Source organism: Solanum dulcamara, chromosome 2 (assembly GCF_947179165.1).
Source record: "Solanum dulcamara chromosome 2, daSolDulc1.2, whole genome shotgun sequence".
Classification (NCBI taxonomy): Eukaryota; Viridiplantae; Streptophyta; class Magnoliopsida; order Solanales; family Solanaceae; genus Solanum; species Solanum dulcamara.
In genome coordinates, this window is record NC_077238.1 from 14,670,821 (window position 1) to 14,678,937 (window position 8,117).

Here is an 8,117-nt window from a genome sequence, read left to right on the forward strand (position 1 = left end):
AAATTATAATACAAAATTAATTCTTGAACAAGCATTTTATAACATCGACAGTTTAAATTCACTAAGACAAAAGTAATTTATTAAATCTATATTACGAAGATGTTCCAAGAAGTCAAAATTAAATACATACACACATATTGAAATGACTGCGAATATTTAAGCAAATTCCAGATTCAAATACTTTAAGACACATGTTGATGGTTAGTTAATTAGCCTAACATGCTTAAGGTGAGTAGATAGACAACTAATTTAACAAAAAATCTTAACAAGTAAATACGGATAATAAAACATGTAGCACATAAGTCCCCTCCCCATCTTAAGTAGTCCCCCCAAGTTATTTCATTATATAATATTTACAAATTTATTACAACTAAATAAAAGTAAATACAAAAAATAATATAAATGAAAAAATATAAAATGAAATAGTAGCTCCCTCGACCCAAATGAACTCTTTTTGTCTCGAACTTGGAAGTTTAAATCCTGCTAAAACATAAGGAAAATACATGCGGTGTACTAATAATATGGAGATATAACATGATTATGCAATTTTCATCCAAACAAAACAATCAAACAAAAATAAGAACACATTCAAAATAATAGCCCCCCACATATAAGGAAAAGATTAGTACTAACCTGGATGTTTCAGTTAGGAAAGATAAGCAAATAAAATCGAACTTGTGATGTTGAGAACAAGTAAACTAATATGTAAGACAACTCTTCTTATTGTTTTGTTTTTTTCTTGAGATCTAAGAAATGTAAAAATATTTTCTTTCTTTCTTAACTCTCTTTTTGTTTTTGCTCTTGTGTTTGTCTGTCTTTTTTTCTCTATGTGTCTCTCCCTCTTATATAGATAAATCAATGGGCAATAAAAGACAGTAAATTCAACAAAGATAACTGGCCAATTTCTTTTTTTTTCTTAGCCAAATAAGTCATAATATATTTCAAAGGAGATGCAAGATTTCCAAAATTTTGTCAAACAAATCAAAACAGATCTGATTTCCCATATTTGATTCGAATTTATTCAAAAAGATCTTTCAAAAGTCAAAAAGTTATGCCTAGAGGGACCTACTATCAATAATGTAGAAGAAACTAATTGATTACATGTAGGAGAAGCTAATTGATTAGAGGTAGTAATCAATTATTGATTACTATAACAAGAATAATTGAGAACATCAATTGTATATACTATGAAAAAGGAAAATTGATTAAGAAATATCACATCTTACCATAAATGAACTCCAGAATCAAATAGCTAATCGACAAATTAGATTACCCACAATTAAACTAAATACAAAATTTATTCAAAAGCTACTGAATCAGTTAAGGGAATGAAATGTGTAGAAATTAAGGGCATAATCAGTATACTAAAAGCTTTAGTAATGCTTAAATCAGTGCAAACCATACTAAAATTAACAAAATACTTCAGCAAATTCGAAGCTCATTTACACAAAAATGGAGGTTTCATACTAACAATTTAACACCAAACAAATTCATTTTAGATTTCAGAATCATTCAAGGACGCAATAATGAGTTTGAACCGAATCTACAGGCCAACATTCGCATGAAAACAAAAATCTATAAACGGAGTCTACTATGAAATGATTTAAATCTTCCAAGCAAAGAACTTATTAAGAACACCGCATATAAAATGTAATCAGCTCAACATGCACACAGTAATCATAAAAGGAGTATGAACTCTCAGATCTATTCATAAAGAAATACTAATAAATAGTAAACAAGATTTAAACGAAACCATACCAAGACGGATCTACGAAGCTCCATCTTTTGTAAAATGGTCTGGCCAGTGGTGTCATCGTTGTTTGCTTTCTGCGGAGAGCAAGGCATCAGGGGTCGTTTAGCGATGCTGTTTGTAGGAGAAGCAGCAGCGGCGATGGTGGTTCATTGTTTTACCATTGGCTGCTGCGAGAGAGAGAGAGAGACAGTGATGTTGGTGTTGGTGCTTGGTCAGAGCAGCAGCAACGAGTATTTTCTCATCTCTACGGCGAGATATCGCCAGAGATGGGGCGAATGGGGTCGTTTGGTTGTCTTCGCCGGCAGAGAGAAGTGGTGTTCTCTCCGATGAAGGAGAGACGCGGCGGTGGCGTTCTCTCTCTAGAGAAAAAACAAAAGAGCATGGAGGGGGTGACAGTCTTCTTGCCGCTGCTACCTCTTGCCGTAGAAGGGAGGAGGTGTGGCGGTCTTATGAGATTTGAGAGAGTGGTGGAGAGAGAGAGATAGGCGAGGGTGAAAGAGGTGCGAGGGATCGGCGTGAGAGAGAGATGAGGGAGTGGCTGTCTTCTTCTCTTCTCTTCTCTTTGGAGAAGATGAAGAGAGTGTAGAGAGAGAGATAGTGAAGAAGAAAGTTTAGAGAGAGAATGGGTCTTTTTTTTATGAGGGGAAAATAAAAAATAAAAATTAGTTTTAGGGTTTTGGGTGTAGGTAATTAGAAATGGGAGTTATAATCCTAGTCGTTCATTAGTTTTGATGAGCGGTTGGGATTGAATCTTGGTATTTGATAAAGGTGAGATGGATGAATATGATTAAAAGATGGATTTAAGATTTGAAATTGGGTTGAATTTAATCTAGGCTAAAATTAAAATGAATTGAATAAAAAAGACTATGCTTAAAATAAAAATGGAGAAAATTAAATAGATTGTTATCTAATTAATAATCATAATATATATTGAATAAGTAAAATCATAAATTTTATTCAAATAGTAGTATTTTTATACATAAAGTAATTAACTATGTATATGCTACGTAAATATATGTATATATGTATATAACATACGTACGAATATAATATGTACTAAATAGATGTATAATTAATATAGTTAACTAAAATATATAATAAACTTAATTTAGTAATAACTTTACATGCACATGTATACAAGACGTATTAAAGTGGATATGTAATATGTATATATTAATATGAATAAGTAAATTATAAAATAAATTTAGTTAAGTAATATTTTTTATATAAAGAAAAGCACACATATATAACATATACTAAATAGACATGTAAAATATTCGAACGTATGAAGCTCGTTAAAATAATAATAAATATGATAGTTATAATATTAATAAGTAGCAAAAATATTATAAATTACGAATGTCAAAATATATGATTTATTAATTAAACTAAATATAAACTTATTTATTTAATAAAGAAATAATTTGGAAAATGCCTATTTATTAAGATAATAATCCGAAAGGTAGTTATGAGTTGGTCAAAATTGGGTGTCAACATACGCCTTAACTTTACTGAGGTCCTATTACTCCCCTGAACTCATTTATTTTATAATTTTGTGCACCTTTGTGCATACACGGCACATTCCATGAATCCATGCAGTTGAGGCACATGTGCTGGTTCAGTGTGCCACGATGCAAATAAGGTGCACGAAATTACAAAATAAATGAGTTCAGGGGGGTAATAGGACCTTAGTGAAGTTGAGGTGTGTAGTTGGGATTTCGGGCTTAGTTGGAGGGGGTACTTGTGCATTATCCCTACTAATAATTCAATTTAGCATAGGCTTGTCCGTTCGATTTTGTCCTAAGATCATCTCCAACCCATCTCTATTTTACTCTCTATTCTCTATATTTGGAGAGTAAAATAGAGAATGTGCTCTCCAACCTCTCTCCATTTCACTCCGTATTTCACTTTTTTATTATTTTAATATTATTTCTATTATGTAAGACCATTAATTATGTATTTACTATTGTAATTGTTTTCTAAATGTAATATAACATCTAAAAATATATTATTGACAAGTATATTACTTTCATCTCGAATTAATAATTTTTCTACTTCATTTTTTTAATAATAAAGCTGTCACTTTAAATATGTAATTTAAAGTTATTTTAATATTATTTATATTATATAAGACCATTAAATAAGTCTATAATATTTATAATTATTTTCTAATGTAATACACCATCTAAAATAGATATTATTGACAAGTATACTACTTCCATTCCGAATTAATAATGTTTCTACTTCTATTTTTAAATTTTCGTTCAAAATGAAATAGGGGTAGTAAATGTTGTACACGAAATAAATTTTACGATAATGTAATATATATATATTTCTTTGGTAATTAAGCACGATGATGTAATATTTATTATGTAATTGTATTTCATCAATGATTTCACTTATTTGAATTGTCCATTAATAAGTATAATATATAATATTTGCTTGCAATTTATGTTATTTAGAAATTTGGAATAAAATTAAATTATACTAAATAAAGAATTTAAAAAGAACAAAATTTATATTACATGAAGTATTAGGTGATTATTTGAAAAAAGAAGAAAGGATTTATATTATCAAATAAGAAAATAAAAATGAAATAGAAATAATAATATAACATTGAGTAAAGAGATTTTTTTTTAGAGAATAAAATAGAGAATTGGATTGGAGTACTCTCTAAATATAGTGAATCTTTATACTTTCTCTGTTCCTTTTTACTTGTCAAAAATTTTCTAATTTGATTTTCTTTTTCACTTGTCAAATTTGACAAATCAAGAAAGTACAATATTTTTTTATCTATTATATCCTCAATTTATTGAGAAAGTTAATATCTTTGGTATTGAAATATTTGAAATTTGGATTATACTTTTAATGATTAATAAAGATAAAATGATAAACTCATCATATCAATAATTAATTTTTTAATAAATATATCAAACAGATACAACTTTAAAGAAAAAATGAACCCTAAGAAAGATGTAAAAGAATTACAACAAATAATAATTAAAGAAGCATGTAGATGAAAGAAACATAACAGAAGCTTGAGGAACCTCTGATTTTACCACAACAATGGAGCTTTGGAGGAGGAGGCGAGAGACTTGAAACTCTAGAGTGACAAAACCCAAAAGTCAAACACCTCGTAATGTCCGACCAACTCTCTATTTTATTTTTCAAATACTTCCTCCGTTTTTTATTACTTGTCAATTTTAAAATAGAGAGTTGGTCGGTCATTACGAGGTGTTTGACAAGCTCCATTGTTGTGGTAAAATCAGAGGTTCCTCAAGCTTCTGTTTTGTTTTTTTCTTCTACATGCTTCTTTAATTATTATTTGTTGCAATTGTTTTACATCTTTCTAAGGGTTCATTTTTTCTTTAAAGTTGTATCTGTTATCAACAATGAAACCTTCCAATAATGAGATTTACTTGTTGTGATTCATCTTAAGATAAGAGCTAGAGCAGGTCAAAGGCATGGATTCTTTTATCTATTAATGGTAGTAGAACACCATGGGAAGCAAGCATTCCAAGGGAACAAGTGAACGAGTTCCTTTTGAAAGTTGTCGAGTTCCTTTTGTAGATTTGCAGGAAGCAACTAACAACTTTGATAAGAGTTTGGTCATTGGATCTGGTGGGTTTGGGAAGGTTTACAGGGGTGTTTTGTCTGATGGCACAAAGATGGCCTTGAAAGGTGTAATCCTAACTCCCGACAAGGTATTGCAGAGTTCCAAAGAGAAATTGAGATGCTCTCTCAGCTCTGCCATCCGTATCTAGTTTCATTGATTGGATACTGTGATGAAAAAGATGAGTTGATTCTAATTTATGAGTACATGGAGAATGGGAACCTCAGGAGCCATTTGTATGGGTCAGATCTCCCCAGTATGAGCTGGGAACAGAGACTGGAGATATCCATAGGGGCAGCCAGAGGTCTGCACTATCTTCATACTTTCAGAATTATACATCAGGATGTCAAGTCTACAAACATATTGCTTGATGAGAATTTGGTGCCAAAAGTTGCTGATTTTGGACTGTCGAACACATTGCCTGAGCTTGATCAAATCATCCATGTTAGCACAATCGTGAAAGGAACTGCAGGCTACGTTGATCCTGAATATTTTAGAATTTTTAAACTGACAGAAAAATCTGATGCTTATTCTTTCGGTGTTGTTTTATTTGAAGTTCTTTGTGCTAGGCCTGCCATAGTTCAATCTCTTCCGGGGGAGATGATCGGCTTAGCTGAATGGGCAAGGAAGTGCCAGAAGACCGGAATACTAGATCATATCATAGATCCCAAACTTCTGGGCAAAATAAGACCAGATTCCCTCAGGAAATTTGCAGAAACAGCGGAGAAATGCTTAGCTGATTCTGGTGTAGATAGGCCATCTATGGGTGAAGTGCTGTGGATTCTGGAGTATGCACTTCATCTACAAGAGCCTGTCATTCAAGATATTCATGAAGAAAGTGGTATCATTCCTATTCGCGAGCAAATAAATGATTTCAGTCATGTTGATGCCAGTTCTAATGCTACTCAGATTGGAACATCAAATTCAGATGATCTCTCTGGTGATGAGGTTATAAGTCTAAGATAACTAAGTGATAATGGTACATACCTTCCTTAGGTGTTTGTTTAATTTACACATATTTAGAACTGTTTAAAGGTGTGAATGAGAAATAAAAAGTTGTGACTTGTTTTTGAAGAGTTGCGATTTTTCTGAAAGGTTGTAACTTTTGCGAATGGTTGCGACTTTTTCGATAAGCCACAATAAGTACATGTTCATACTACCCTTTGTTGTCTATAAATAGAGGATTTTCCTATTATTTTAAAACATTGAATTTCTTCCTCTTATGCATATATTTGCTTACAAACAAAGTTGAGTATTTGTGTGGTTTTGTTGCTGGCTTTTGAGTTCGCTGAAATTATTAAAGTTTGAGGCAGCGCTTCTTCTTTAATAGTTTATTCGTTTTATCTCGAGAGGAAATAATCCATAACCTTGGGTACAACGAGGGGATTAAATTTCTTAAGGACAAACAGTGAATTCTGTGGACTCGAATACTATTTTTTTTTTTCATCTTTATTATTTCTGATTTACTAACTTTGATACAGGAATAACAAGCTTAAGGAATTTAATTTATTTTCTCTTATATCTTACGGTTCTGGAGATTAAAACCTTTATGGTTTTTCACTCTTTCTGAATCTAATACTGATTTGAAGAGTATTAAAACTTCATCAGTATTCAAGATTCATTCGGTTAACAATTGGAAGAACATAAAAACTTCATCGTTAAACTAGAAATAAGTTGTATATTTCTGCTTCATTTTATATTCTGTTTGGAGGGATAGAGACTAAAATCAAAAGACTTTTTACTCCAGTGACTAATTTGGTTTGAAGAAATAAAATTTTCATCAAGTTAATTGAGGTTTTGTTTTTCTCTGTTTGAAGAATATAAAAACTTCATCGAGTTGAACAAAAATCCCTATTTGGTTATTCTATTGTTTAATACTACTCTTGTTTTGTCAAACAGAATGGGAGATACAAATGTATCAAGTTTTGAAGCAAACACAATTCCTTCAACCAGTAGAACACCAGTTTCTACAATAATGGCTACTTCAGAAAAGCCTGAAAAGTTTACTGGTATTGACTTCAAATGTTGACAGCAGAAGATGTTCTTCTATCTGACTACACTAAGTCTACAACGGTTTATAAATGAAGATGTTCTTATGGTAGAGGAAGAAACTCCTGACAACGAAAAGTATATCGTGACTGAGGCATGAACACATTGTGATTTCCTTTGCAAGAACTACATACTCAATGGATTGGAAGATGGTTTGTATAATGTCTTTAGTGTTTGTAAAACCTCTAAAGAACTTTAGTGCTCTTGAAAAGAAATACAAAACTGAAGATGCAGGCTTAAAGAAGTTTGTGGTTGCAAAATTTTTGGATTATAAGATGGTTGATAGCAAGATTGTGATGTCTCAAGTCCAAACACTACAAGTCATTATTCCTGATCTCCTGGCAAAAAGTATGATCAAATTCAAGAATTTTATTGTTAAAATTGTTGAATGTGTTATTGATTTTAAATTATCTATTGAAGGTATGATCATAAACAAAACATTTTAAGTAGCGGCATTAATTGAGAAATTGCCTCCTTCATGGAAAAACTTCAAAAATTATTTGAAGCACAAGCGAAAAGAGATGACTCTTGAAGACTTGATTGTTCATCTTAGGATCGAGGAAAACAACAAGGCTGCCAAAAAGAAGGCTAGAGGAAACTCAACAATTATGGGAGAAAATATTGTTGAAGATAGTCCAAATAAATCAAAAAAGAGGAGGAAACCTTCTGGACTGAAGAACTATCCTAGTAAAAGGAAGTTTA

General features: G+C 31.4%; 1 pseudogene; it reads left to right on the forward strand.

Moving 5' to 3' along the window:
* The first annotated feature begins 4,741 nt into the window (after positions 1-4,741).
* Positions 4,742-7,693, forward strand: LOC129880367 (receptor-like protein kinase HERK 1; annotated as a pseudogene).
* The last annotated feature ends 424 nt before the right edge of the window (positions 7,694-8,117 follow it).